Source organism: Lithobates pipiens, unplaced genomic scaffold, assembly GCF_037356315.1.
Source record: "Lithobates pipiens isolate NorthernLeopardFrog02 unplaced genomic scaffold, aLitPip1_a1.2 Scaffold_19, whole genome shotgun sequence".
NCBI classification, from domain to species: Eukaryota; Metazoa; Chordata; class Amphibia; order Anura; family Ranidae; genus Lithobates; species Lithobates pipiens.
This window is the reverse complement of record NW_027507764.1, coordinates 62,855,851-62,869,354: the sequence shown is the minus strand read 5'-3', so window position 1 is coordinate 62,869,354 and position 13,504 is coordinate 62,855,851.

Sequence of the window (13,504 nt, the reverse complement as noted above, 5' to 3'; positions counted from 1 at the left end):
TTAAACATATAATTTAAAATGCATATACTAACTTTTAGCTATCCAGAACGTTTTTTTTTTTTTTTTACAGTTCCTTTTTTTTCTGCTGACATGCTGGACTTACGGTGTATGTGATTGCGGATATGGGCGGGGATATTGCGGCTATTTTGCAATATCCCCTATCCGCACTCCTGGGAGCTTGTGTCATAGTTCCCAGGAGTCAGTGCGGCGGCCTGAGCTGTTGTCTGCGTTTTGAATTGAAGTCACTGCGCATGTGCGAGATCGAAAGAACAGCGCACAGTGCATGCTGGCTCTAAAGTGACACATTATCCCGGAAGAGGATGCCTGTGAGCTTCACGTGCCCACAGGCAAGATGAAAACCGCAGAGCAGATGCTATATAACTTTATTTATATAGCTAAAATTGATATGGTAAAGACTTATAAAATGGGACAAGTGAGTACTAATTATGATTAATTTAATCAATGTCATTGCATTTAAAAAAAAAAAAACGATTTAGACAGTGGAGCTCCGCTTTAAGACATTTCTTTTTTTTTTTGTGTACAAGGACAGTGATTGTCAGCACGTAATGTGGAGAATTTGCATGGATTTATGGGGTTTTTCCCCAAACATCCATAATGTCTCTTGCCAGCCAATAAGATTCAAACCTGAACTGTAAAAATAATGAAGTTGACAGCTTGCTGTTGGGTAGCACAGGTGGGAATTATTTCAGACTTTTTACAACATCGCATGGAAATGCTGTGCTTGGTGAATATACAATATGTAAAGTGCTGTGTAAAGTGTTGGCACTGTATTAATACCTATAATTTCCTAAGCTATGCTTCTTGACTGTAAATATAGTCGACTGTAGGAAACTAAGATCCATATTGGATCAATTTTTTTTTATTAACATATACAAATCACATACACCCTACTGGATGAAAACTGATCAAAGTTCATCTCCTGGGTGTCCTGTTGATCTAAAAGTTATACATTAACTGGTGCAGTACAGCTACTGTAAAATGGCTTTCTGTTTCCATCAGGCAATCAATTCGAAGAGCTGCTGTGTCCACTATTAAATTTGAGGCCCTCTTTATTTTAAAAGGGTATTACATGAGAGTGGAAGAAAAACAGTTGATTTTAATAAAGAATGTTTGCTCAAAAGAAAACCTGTCACTATAAAAAAGGTTGAAAGCCAACCATACCTCCCGAAATAAGACAGGACTAACTTCCTGTTCCTTCTGCCTGTGTCTCCAGACTCTAGTCCTGCTGAAGTCCAAAGGGAAACTGACACTTCAGACCTGTTAGATCTTCTGTGGTCCCTGCAGCTCTTGCTTGTCCACCTCCACATTGCTACTGTATACTGTGATGGGTGGTGGTCAGAGGAAAGAACCAAAGAGAACTGTGGGGGGGGACACAGAAAATCAACACTCCTGGAAGTGTTGATTTGCCAAATCATCTTTCAGGAAAGCACCTGAGAGATCATGGCTCCTGCCCCAACAGGAAAAACCTCATCCAGTGCTTTAACAGGAGGCCTCCACCCAGCTTCCTTCAGTTTTTTGTGTTTCCGCCATCCAGTAGGAACACCTCTGGTGGGAGTCATGGCCTCTCAGTGCTATCCTGAGAGACGAGAGGATTTCGCACGTTTTAGTTTATTTTTTTATTTTTTCTAGAGACTGTGATCCTTCCACTTGCCTCTTTCTGGATGGTCTTCCTAGGCTTTCTCTCCCCCTTCTCTGCAGAGCCTGTGCTGCCCAGTTTTTTTTTATTTTCAGATGGGTGGTGGTGCATTGTGGAATAGCGGCGGGTAAGGATCAGAAGCTGCCATTGTTCTGGTGGCCAGGGAGAGCCCTCGGCCACGTCCAGTGCAGTGCACAGGAATAGGTGGCACTTTTGGGTCAGGCAGGCAGCGTAAAAGGGAGCTCTCCTTGCACAACCGTATGTACACAGGCCTAGAAGACTCCAAAGGCTGCACTTTTCCAGTCCATTCAATCAAGGAGTCATTCTTTTCACAGACCCATAAAAGACTCCAGCTTGAGGAAAATCCTGACTCCATCTGGAACAAATTTCCAAAACTAGATTCTGCCTTCTTGCAGATTTCAAAGTCAAACGACCTTGCCTTTGAAGATATAGGCATGCTAAAGGAGCCCATGGATAAGAGCGTGGATCTACTTCTTAAAAGAGCCTGACTGTCAATTATGAACAATCTGAAGCCAGCGATGGCAACAACATGCGTTGCCAGGAATTTGGATCACTGGGTTATTTAGATGTAATCTCATATTACAGCGGATTCCCCGAAACAGGTGATTCTGGATTCCTTTGCAACCTTATCGACAGCAGTGGCATACATTGCTGATGCTTCAGCAGAGTCCATACGTATGCCGGCTAGGTCTGCGGTGTTGGCCAACTCTGCTAGAAGGGTTCTATGGCTAAAGACCTGGCCCAGAGGTGCAGCATCAAAGAACAGGTTGTGTCATCCCTTCATTGCAGGGGATTTGCTGTTTGGATAAGCACTAGAATCCATCGACCATATGGACGATTTTTAAGAGATTTTTCCCGTCAAGAAAAAGAAGATTCAGACGTGTCCTCAGAGGGGTCAGCAAGAACATAAAATGCATGGGAGAAAAAGGAAGCCTTGGTCCTTTCAGAAGCCCAAAGGTAGGAGTGGGGTGCTCTCCAATCCTCCTGCAACTTCCGGAAAGTTGCAGTGACTCCTTCCTTCCTTCCTTCCTTCCTTCCTTCCTGTTGGAGGAAGACTCCAGGAGTTTCTTCCACGGTGGAGAAGCATTACACCAAACCAATTTTATTTTAAACATGCTGTCCCAGGGTTATGTGATCAAATTCACTCCTCGAAAAAGATTTTTGGCGACTAACACGCCAAGGGATCCAACCAAGGCTCTATCGCTATGAAGTCCCTAATTCAGGAACTGAGATCTGAGTCATTGTTCCAGTCCCTCCAAAGAAGTTCTTCCAGGGTTTCTACTCGCATGTGTCCCTCGTTCAGAAACCCTCAGGAAAGTTCCCCCCCCCCCCATTCTGAATCTCAAAGTGCTAGATCGTTCGGTAGAGTACAGAAGATCTCAAATGGATTCCATCTTCATTCAAATACCTCCTGAACCAGGGTGCTACATGGCATCAATAGACTTACAGGATGCCTACCTCCACATACCTATTGCTGCCAGGTTCCAAAAATATCTGAGCTTGGCATTGAACATGGGGAAGAAAATGCTATACCTGCAGTTCAGGGTGCTCCTATTTGGCCTGTCATTGGCCCCAAGTGTGTTTACGAAGGTGATGACCGAAGCATTGGCACCTCTGTGTCTAGAAGGAATCTCCATGATCCTTATCTGGACGATCTTTTTTTTTCCGTTCAAACCAGAGAGATGCTTTAGAAAAACTTGGCTAGAGCTTGTGCTCACCTAGACTTCATAAGTTGGATCTTCCCAAACCTGATTCCCTCGCAGGAGGTGTTGTTTTTGGGTATCGTATCAACTCAGTGGAACAAAGAATTTTTCTTCCAGAGGAAATGGCGAAAAAGCTGGTGGAAGTCATATCTCTGTTGCATCCCAGTCAGCTCCTGCCCATCAGAAAGATCATGTCAGCTTTGGGAACCCTGACCTTATCCATACCTGCAATTCAGTGGGCAATACTTCACTGCAGAATTTCCTGTTGAGAGCTTGGGATAACCAGCAGGATTTGCTGGACACTCTAGTGAAGATCTACACCTTGGTAAAGAGTCTTTGGTGGTGGAAGAACCATACAAGGTTTTCAGCAGGTCTGTTCTGATCCTTCCCCCTGTTGAAAAACGTCTGTTTGGTTCAGTCCACCTACCCTCATCTATCCATCAGAATGCATGTTCTTCCACTGTGGAGACACTTATAAGTTAGTGTTGGGTACCACTGATACCAGGGTCCCGTGCGAGGCTCTGTGGCTTACGCATGCATTTTCAAATGCGTACAGACTAAACCCCTGCTTTTAAAGCATACTGTTAGACAGGTTTAATTGGTTGTCTGTCTGTGAGCTGGTTGGTAAGTAAGCTTGTTTTTTTTCCCTTGGACTTATCCTCGGTCCTGTTTATATCATCTTTAGCCTTCCAATGTTGCTTACGCCGATGGCCAGCTATAGATGGGGGCAGTGGCTTTTTTTTTTTTTTTTTTTGTATCACTGTTCTGGTCCTTCCCGGTGCAAGTAAGCCTAAACAATGCCAGGTCCTGGAGCTGGGAGGCTCACCTGAGTGATTTGATGAGCTCAGGGCTCGTGGTCCACAGAAGAAGCGGTAAGATCCTCAAATTGGAGGGAACTGAAAGCAATAAAAATGGCCTTGCTGACATTTGCTGAGGAAGTTCAGGGTCTTCATGTACAGATCCTGTCGGACAACGCCACATAAACAGATGGGGATGCACCAGAAGCAGAGTCCTTCAAGATCTAGCAGGATGTATTCTGAGATGGGCATAGCTCCATATTCTATCTTTATCCACGGTCCAACTAAGAGGGGCTTTAAACAAGGTAGCGGATTTCCTCAGCTTAAACCAAGTATACAAAGCAGAGTGGCAATTGAACCCGGAAATCTTCCATTTGATTGTCAAGAAATGGGGTCAGCCAAAAGTGGATCTCTTTGTGACTCGGGAGAATGCACAGGTGCCTTTCTTCTCTCTGAACAGAACCGAGCCAACCTTGGGGTTAGATGCTCTGGCGCACTGTTGGAAGTTTCACCTCTTTACGCTTTCCCCCCTTTTCAGCTTATTCCTTGGGTCATAATAAAAATCCAGAAAGAGCTTGGCCCAAGAGAGCTTGGTTTTCATCCCTTCAGATGCAGCTCAAACCGTATTGGCACCTGCCACTGAGACAAGACCTGTAGATACAGGGCCCTCTATTTTCACCAGGCGGTAGCGAAGCCTCAACTCACAGCCTGGATTCTGAAGAGCAACTTTCGAGGAAGAAGGGACTTTTGGTAGGTTAGTTGCTACTCTCCTATCTAGAAGAAAGCGTGTTACCAGAGCAATTTATTCCAAAGTCTGGAAAGTTTTTAACTCCTGGTGCACTATGTCCGGCCGGTCTCCAAAGGATATTTCTTCTGTCCTGGAATTCCTGCAAGATGGAGCAGATAAAGGTTTGGCAGTCAGTACTCTCAAAGTTCAGGTTGCCGCTGGGAGTATGTTTGGAAATCTCATTGCAACCCTTAGTGAGTAGATTCTTCAGGGCCCTCACCTGGTCCAGACCGACAGTGGTCAGATGCTTCACAAAGTGGGACTTAACAGTTCTACAGGTCCTGACCAGGGAACCTTTTGAATCTATTATTATTATACAGGATTTATATAGTGCCGACAGTTTACGCGGTGCTTTACAACATTGGGGTAGACAATACAATACAATTCAAGACAAGGGGAATCAGAGGGCCCTGCTCGTTAGAGCTTACAATCTAAATCTATGGATTTAGCCTCACTGAAACTGATTACATTCAACCAGTTTTTTTAGTTGCTATATAATAGATGAATAGATGAAACCACGACAGAAAAAGCCAGGAGACACGAGAGAAAACCTGGGGACACGAGAAACTAGAGAGAAACCTGGAAAAACGAGAGAAACCTGGAAAAACGAGAGAAACCTGGAAAATTGCGTGAGAAACGCAACATTCCATGAGAAACTTACCGACATAAGAACTAACCTCATGAGAAACGTGAGTTAGAACAAAATGTGAGCGGTGAATGAACAAGCCAATTAAAAACGATCACCTCAATCTGTTAAACCCATAGGCGTGATGGGTAACCTGCAGTGGAAGAACATGGACAACCCAGCTGTGTGAAACCACCAGAAAACATAAGACAACCCGCCCGTCACATAACAACCCCCTGGTATCTGACAAGTATAAGGACGTGGGTGCTGAAATGACAGGACCAATAGTGCATGAATGCGAACCTAATGACAATACCACCCTAGTGTATGCAGAAGTGAGCCCGAGCAACCTGCAGCACCAAGACAGGACATTAAAAAACAAACACTCAGGGCTAAGGAACCCACAGACTGTGGTGGGTAGTAGTAAAGGTGTAATGGTGAACGTATGATGTATGGACTGCAGGCGAGAAGATTGTGGGACGACGATCAATTACCAATGAAAACCTCAGCCTGTATGGACCTGTAGACGTGACAGATCCTGGATGTAAGCACCAACTAATGAAAATGCAGTGAATGAAGGGCAAGGACATGAAAGGCACATGACATGAAAACGTGCGAGACATGGGAATATGCGAGAAACGGGGGAAAACGCGAGAAACGTGGGAATACGTAAGAAACAAACCATACCTTGCACGAGAAACCATAAATTGCATGTATGACGATATACAATCCATATAAAATGACACTACAGTCCTATGGAACTGTAGACGTGACAGATCCCGGACGTGAGCACTAGCTAATGGAACAGCAGCGAACTAAAGACATGTGACACGAAACATGAGCGACATGGGACCCGTGAGCAAACATGGAAACCGCGAGCAACATGGGGAAAAAAACCGCGAGCAAACACGGGACACGTGAGGGGACACGCAAGAAACATGGGACATGCAAGAACCACGATACACATGAGAAAAGTAAGAAAACATGAATTGGCGTGAGAAGCGAGGAAAAAATGAAAACTAAAGCTGCATGAGAAACCGCAACCCACATGAAAAAAACGCAAGCTGCATAAGAACTGCAAATCGAAAGCGAACTACAAATAGCCAAACTGCGAATCTCACGAGAAACCGTGCACTGCATGAGAAAACGTGAATCGCATGAGAAACCGTAAATTGCACGAGAAACCGACGATGCAACAAAAACCCCAGGCAGGCATGGTCACTCCAACCACACAAACAGGTACACACATGCTGGACAGACACCGAGCCAAACCCTCCTGGCAGTGACTCAATCCCTCACCCCTGGCGGTACGAGGTAAATACAACCCACCAATCAATGAGGCCCTGCCGTTCTGCCCCAAACATGTAGATCTCCCTGCCAGACCAATCCACCCAACAAAAACCACCCCTCACATCCCATGTGCACCAAACACATCCAAAGCATGACCTTTTTTTTATTTTTATTTTTTTTACCAAAAAGGTTATGTTAAGACATGAAAATGTTTTTGGCTTTAAAGCTGCTGACAAAAAACATAATATATTTATATTTTTGACATATGTCACAAATTTCCTGGATAATCCAAAGCACAATTTAACCTTCTGCCTTGCCGTTGTTTGAATTAAAGATTTTTTTCTTTCAACTAAACCTCTGCTTTTATGCTGCAGTCACAACTGAGCGTAGCATTTTCAAGCAGAAAATCGTGCAAATTTACCGCGATTTTGCGGCGGTTTTTGTGGCGTTTTTTACCGCGATTTGCCACGATTTTGTGCAGGGCAAAAGGTCACCAATGTTAAAAGAAGAAAAACGCCCAAATCTGCTTAATTTGAGCGACAAAAAAGGGTTCGGAACTTGTTTGAGCTTCAGGCGTTCGGCTTCAGGCGACATGGAGTGGAGATGTGTACCATCTCCATTGAGAATAATAGATTTTTTCCCCTCTAGCGTTTTGTAGCTTCAGGCTTCAATCTACAAAACGCTCAGGTGTGAATGGGGTCTAAGTGTTGTGGAGACCATAGATTTTAATCTCCAGGAGGTCTCGATATGTACTTTCTAATATGCCATCCACTTGCACAACCTTACTCTTGCAGCCACACCACCACCCAGAGACAGCCGCAGGGTGAAGCAGGGAGGGGGGGCATGAGAAGCGGCTCCCTCAGGAACAGGACCCGCCAGGCAGTCGACCCCCCCCCCCCAGCAGAAAACACCGGGAGAAGCAGGCGGCTGAATCCTCCCCCCGGCAGAACACCCAGAGAAAAGGAGGCGGGCGGGAGAAATGGCTCCCTCGTGGACACAGAAGCTGCCAGGCAGACCAACCCCCCCCTCCCCCGGCAGAATGCTGGGAGAAGCGGGCCCCTCGTGGAGATGGATCAGGCGCCCGAAAACCACCCTCTACGGTGGAAACCCCGGAAGAAGCGGGGGCGGCCGAGATCTCCTCCCAACGAGTGGAGCTGGCGGGGGCCGAAACACCCCCCCCCCCCCAAGAGCCAGCGTCCAACGAGGAGGAGGCAGAGGAGAGCAGGCTTTGTGCAGACTAAACCCCTGTTTTTAACGCATACTGCCCTTGTACACACGGTCGGAGAATCTGTCGGAATGAGTCTTATCGGACCGCGTCGTCAGATAATCCGACTGTGTGTGGTATGCATCGGACTGATTCCGTCCGAATCTCCGTCCGATCCAAATTTCCAACATGTTGGAAAGATTTCCCGACCAACTGGGCCGGACGAACCTAATCCGATCATGTGTACAGCATTTTCATCGGACCAAGTTCCACGCATGCTCACATTCAAATTCCGACACGGAAGTGCTCGTTCAGGTAAAACTACTGCTCGTAAGCGATATAGCACATTCGTCACGCTGCAATGTTAAAAAATCAGTCATCAAGCGCATTCTCTTGTTCTTTACAATGCTGCAAGAACTAACTTCTTTTGATGCTCATAGTCACACACACTTCTCCCGAACGGATTTCATTACTCTTTTTTTTAACAATTTCAGTACTACAATTTTATTTTGCGTCACATCTACACAATGTTTGATTTATTTTTTTATATTTTTGGGATGTTTTTTTTGGGGGGGGGGGGGGCTTCCCTAAAAATATCCTTTAAAGACACTTTGCTCATTTATCCTTATTTTATTTTTTATTTTGTGTAAACTTACAACAACATTATTTTATTTTTGCAATTTTGTTTTTCTTTTTTAATCTACAGGAGGTTGTTTAGTGTTAACACCCCTTGTTATTTATTTCACTTTGTTTTTGGAAATGTACCTGCCTGCTCACAAATAAACTGGCCTTTTGGAAGGAAAACACATACACAAGTATTTCATCCAAACAAAAAATACCTTTATTTCGGTGTCAGTAACAGATAAAGAGGGAGGCAGCAATGTTGAAACTGGGGAGATTTGTGAAGCCTTTGGCCCCCAGGGCACACAGCAAATATTTCAAAGCAAAAAGTGGTGGCCTGAGGAGTACATATCTGAGGGAGAGAAGTCTGGTCCTGAAGTCCATGAAACCCGGAACAGCAGCAGATGACATCTATGTTCCCAGGCTGTGGTACTACAACAGGATGAATCTTCTGGCAGACCAGACTGAACCCAGGTCATCACTCTCTGGTCTTCCTTCCACGCTTTCTTCCAGGCTGTGGCTGTGGTGCTGGAGGTGTGGCAGAAGGAGGAGGAGGAGGAGCAGGGGCATGGGCCAAATGACACAAGTGTGATTCTCGTGTCATTTGGCCCAACAGACCCATGTTGAGGGTGTGGATAATAATCTCCTCACACAAGATCTGTTGCCCCTGCTCCATTTTCTCCAGCTTGCACACAATCAAGGCAGCCAAGGCCTCTTGGTGTGTTGTTTTTGCTTGTAGTGCCGCAGAAGTCTCACCAATCAGCCTCAAGGCCGACTCCTCCACATTCCCCCCCTTTCTCGCCCTTCTGCGTGGAAGGCGGAGGGGAGGGACCTGGCATTCGGTGAGGCTCCTTTGGCTGCCCACCGCCTGGCTGCCGCTTACCCCCACCTCCTCCTGGCTGCCACTTTCCACAGCCACCTCCTGGCTGCTGCATTCCACACCCTCCTGGTCCTGGCTGAGTTCTTCCTGTGTATGAAAAAGGGATATCGTTTGAGTTTTTGGTTCATCAAACACACACAATTTTTACATCAACACTGTTGCAAATTGTTAACCAATAGAAAAGACTATCATTCTGAGCCCAGCATTTTTCTTTCTTGTCGTAAAGGTTTTGGCCACTACTGTCTATTGATATGTGAAACACTTTCTAAAATCAGCAATTAGTGAGCAAAAATCAAGTTAACATCATTCATTTTGACTCCCCAAATATGTACAACAATACTATACCTGGCTCAAGCTGGGCTCCTCCAGTTCTTCCTGAGTGGAAGGCCCAGGTTGGGCGTCGGAAGACTCAGCGGGTGTGGAATGGAGCATAGGACGCGTGGAAGGAAGAGTAGAGAGGGATTGTCTGGCCTCAGCCTGGTCTGACAGAAAACTCATCCTGTCATAATACCACAGGGTGGGAACATAAACCTGAGCTGCTGAATTTCCTGATTTCATCGACTTCAGCACCTTATTCCTCTCCTTCAGATATGTACTCCTGAGGTTCCCAATCTTCTTTTTGATATATTTCTCATCTGCCCTGGGGACCACCGGCTTCACAAACTCAACCAGTTCCATTATTGCTGCCAGCCTCTTTGCTCTGCTACTGTATAAAGGATGGGTGTTTTGCCACAGGACTGGCAGGTCTCGATATTTATCGATAAATAGAGGGAGGAAGCTGTAATCATTAAAGCCGCCCATGTCTGCAAGACACAACACAAGACAAACACTAATGTCAGGCTAAACTCCACTAATGCAGGCCTCAATCTAGAAGCAGTGTAGCCTAGTGATGTGCCAAGTTCAAAATTGTACCTTTGTTGGCGCGTTCGTTGCCTCAGCCTCTCCCTCTGTTCACAGATCATACGGACGACACACGCGTGTTACGTTTTATATACAGTGCGCATGCGTGCAACTCCGCCCAACCCTGGCGTTGTTTCCAGATTATTCCCCGCCCCTTCGCTTCCGGCGCAGTGGGCAGAGCACACAGGTGCGCAATAATAATTACACAAAACGAGGAGGAGGGTGAGGAAAGGCCGGAGCTTGAAACGTCCCGATCCAGGAAGACAAGATTTCAGGCCCCAAATATGTCTTTTGGAGAGATGTTGGAGATGGTCGACATATTGAACAGGACCGACTATGATGTGAAATATGGACCTTACCCAAACCCAAATATCAGAAAGGCCAAGATCATGAATCAAGTTGTGAAGTGTCTTCTGCCTAATTTTGGGTTACACCGATCCATGGATCAACTGAGAAAACGCTGGTCAGACCTGAAACTGAGGGAGTACGAGCAGTACATAAGGATCAAGCGTGTTCTGGACAAAAGTAAGTAGTTGTGTGTTCATATGATTATTCTTGCTTGCACACATGCTCCATGTGCTTTGAGTTCATGTTGTGCATTTTAAAATGGCCACTTTCAAGTTCATGGTTTCATTCGTTCGTAGGAAACATCGTTATGCAGATAAGTATTCAAGCTGAACACAGTGTCCCCAATAATGTTCTGACCTTGAAGCTCGGCCAAAATAAACAATTGAACAACACTTCCAAACAATGTTTCATATTGTTAATTATGCCCTCTGTGTGATAATTATTGAATTTTTACAAATCTCATAGGGGAGAGAAGACTCGGCAAGTATGAGGACACCAGGGACCCCACCCCTCACAAAGAAGGACAACTTCCAAAAGAACAAACAGAGGAGCAGGAGGAGGAGGAAGGAGAGATCGTGCAGGATGTGCAAATTGTCACCACAACAGGTGAGTGTCGGAGAACACAGTTTCCGGTAAGCTCATCAATGTATGTCACCATATTTAAATTACATGTTTTTTTTCTTTTGTTTTATAGGTGATGTGGAAGACTATTTCCGTTTTACCAGTGAAAGTGCCCAGATCAGGGAGATAATGGGGTGCAATGGGTATTGGGAACATATCCTGCAAAACATCAATGATGTTAATTTAAATTGGAAAAACATCATTGATGTTTTGGGGAGAGTGAGAAACACCCCAAACTAGATAGGGTCTTAGTTTTGGAATTTGAAGAACAAAATGTGGTAGTTCTCCAAATTCGACATTTGGAAGATGCACAGAGTGTGTAAACATGCATTATCTCCCATCATGGGGGATCAATGTATGTGTTTGGTGTTTAGTGTCTGAGATGAAGGGGTTGCAGCCCCAAAGCATGTACATTGATCCCCCATGATGGGAGCTAGCACATGTTGACACACTGTGTGCATCTTCCAAATTTTGATTTTTCAGGGGTGACACCCCATGTGATGAAGGCAAGATCAGGCCAGTTTGTACATACTCATGTCTGATATTGTCTTCACTTTTCAAAGTGGAACTTTGTCTGTTCCTGTGTTCTATATTTTACAGTTAGATATATGCCTGTTTACACCCAAACAATAATTAAAACAATTTTTCCATTAAATAGATTTTGAAAAAACAAATTTTCTTGGTTGGTTGTACAAACCTTTTCAAAACGCACATGTGAATGTGGTTGGATTAAACAGTTCAATTAGCAACAATGTTTGGCTTTTTTGTTCATGGCACCAAAAATGTATTTGGAGTAGAATTTAAGTTTATACTGAGAAGGAGTGTGATTTACTAAAGGCAACTCCACTTTGCACTCCCAGGGCAGTTGCAGGTGTACTTTTGCAGTGCACTTGTAGTGCATAGTGGATGTGCCTTTACTAAAAAAAACACCCACAGTGATGTGTAAATTTGGTCAATCATGCCATTTTCCTGCCATGGTTCTGAAAATGAGCACGATTTGGGTCACTAATGCACTACATACATTAGTTACCAAAAAAGAAGGTGTGTGTGTAGCAGACCCACAACATAATAACATTATCTGAAGAAGAGACTGTCCCCTCATCTCGCACAGAACTTGGGTTTGCACTGTTGGTGAAAAAGGCACAACTTTATCAAACATAATTATACCTAGGAGACACATAAAACCAAGCCAAGCAGTAAATGAAGGAGTTTCATATAAAAATTTAATTTTAAAATGCTGCTCAGACATTGTCGGGCATATCAATGGCCCCCCTACCCCCTACCCACAAAGTAGTCCATGTATTGTGTTCTAACCTCACGGGCGCTTTTGGGGGGGCAAGCCAGGATGAGCATGTTAAAGAACACAGCACGCCAGCACTATATGATTGAGTTTGTATTCCGCCATGTGAATAGGCGTAAGAAAAAGGCGGAATCGGCTGGCCAGTATACCAAAAGTGTTCTCCACCACTCTTCGGGCTCTGGACAGGCGGAAATTAAAAATCCTCTGGTCTGGGGTGAGGGTCCTCTGGGGGAAAGGCCGCATCAGATGGTTCGTCAGGGCAAATGCTTCATCTGCGACAAAGACGAACGGGAGTCCTTCCTGATTCTCCGCTGGGGGTGGCAAGCCCAGACTGCCACTCTGGAGACGCCAGTAGAACTCCGTCCGTGAGAACACTCCACCATCCGACATCCGTCCATTTTGGCCCACGTCCACATACAAAAACTCATATATCGCAGACACCACCGGCAACATCACGATACTATGAAACCCCTTATAGTTAAAATAGTATGACCCCGAGTTGGGTGGTGGGACGATGCGAACATGCTTCCCATCTATTGCTCCTCCACAATTGGGAAAGTCCCAACGACTGGCAAAGTGGGAGGCCACAGTCTGCCATTCCTGTGGCGTTGAAGGACACTGTGGATTGAAACAAGAACAAAAATTTGTAGTTTGACCAATCAACATTCCAAGCAGATTACACACAAACATTTTGGGACAAAATTCATTAAACATTTTGTGAACTGAGTATTTAAAGCCTAAAGTCTAATG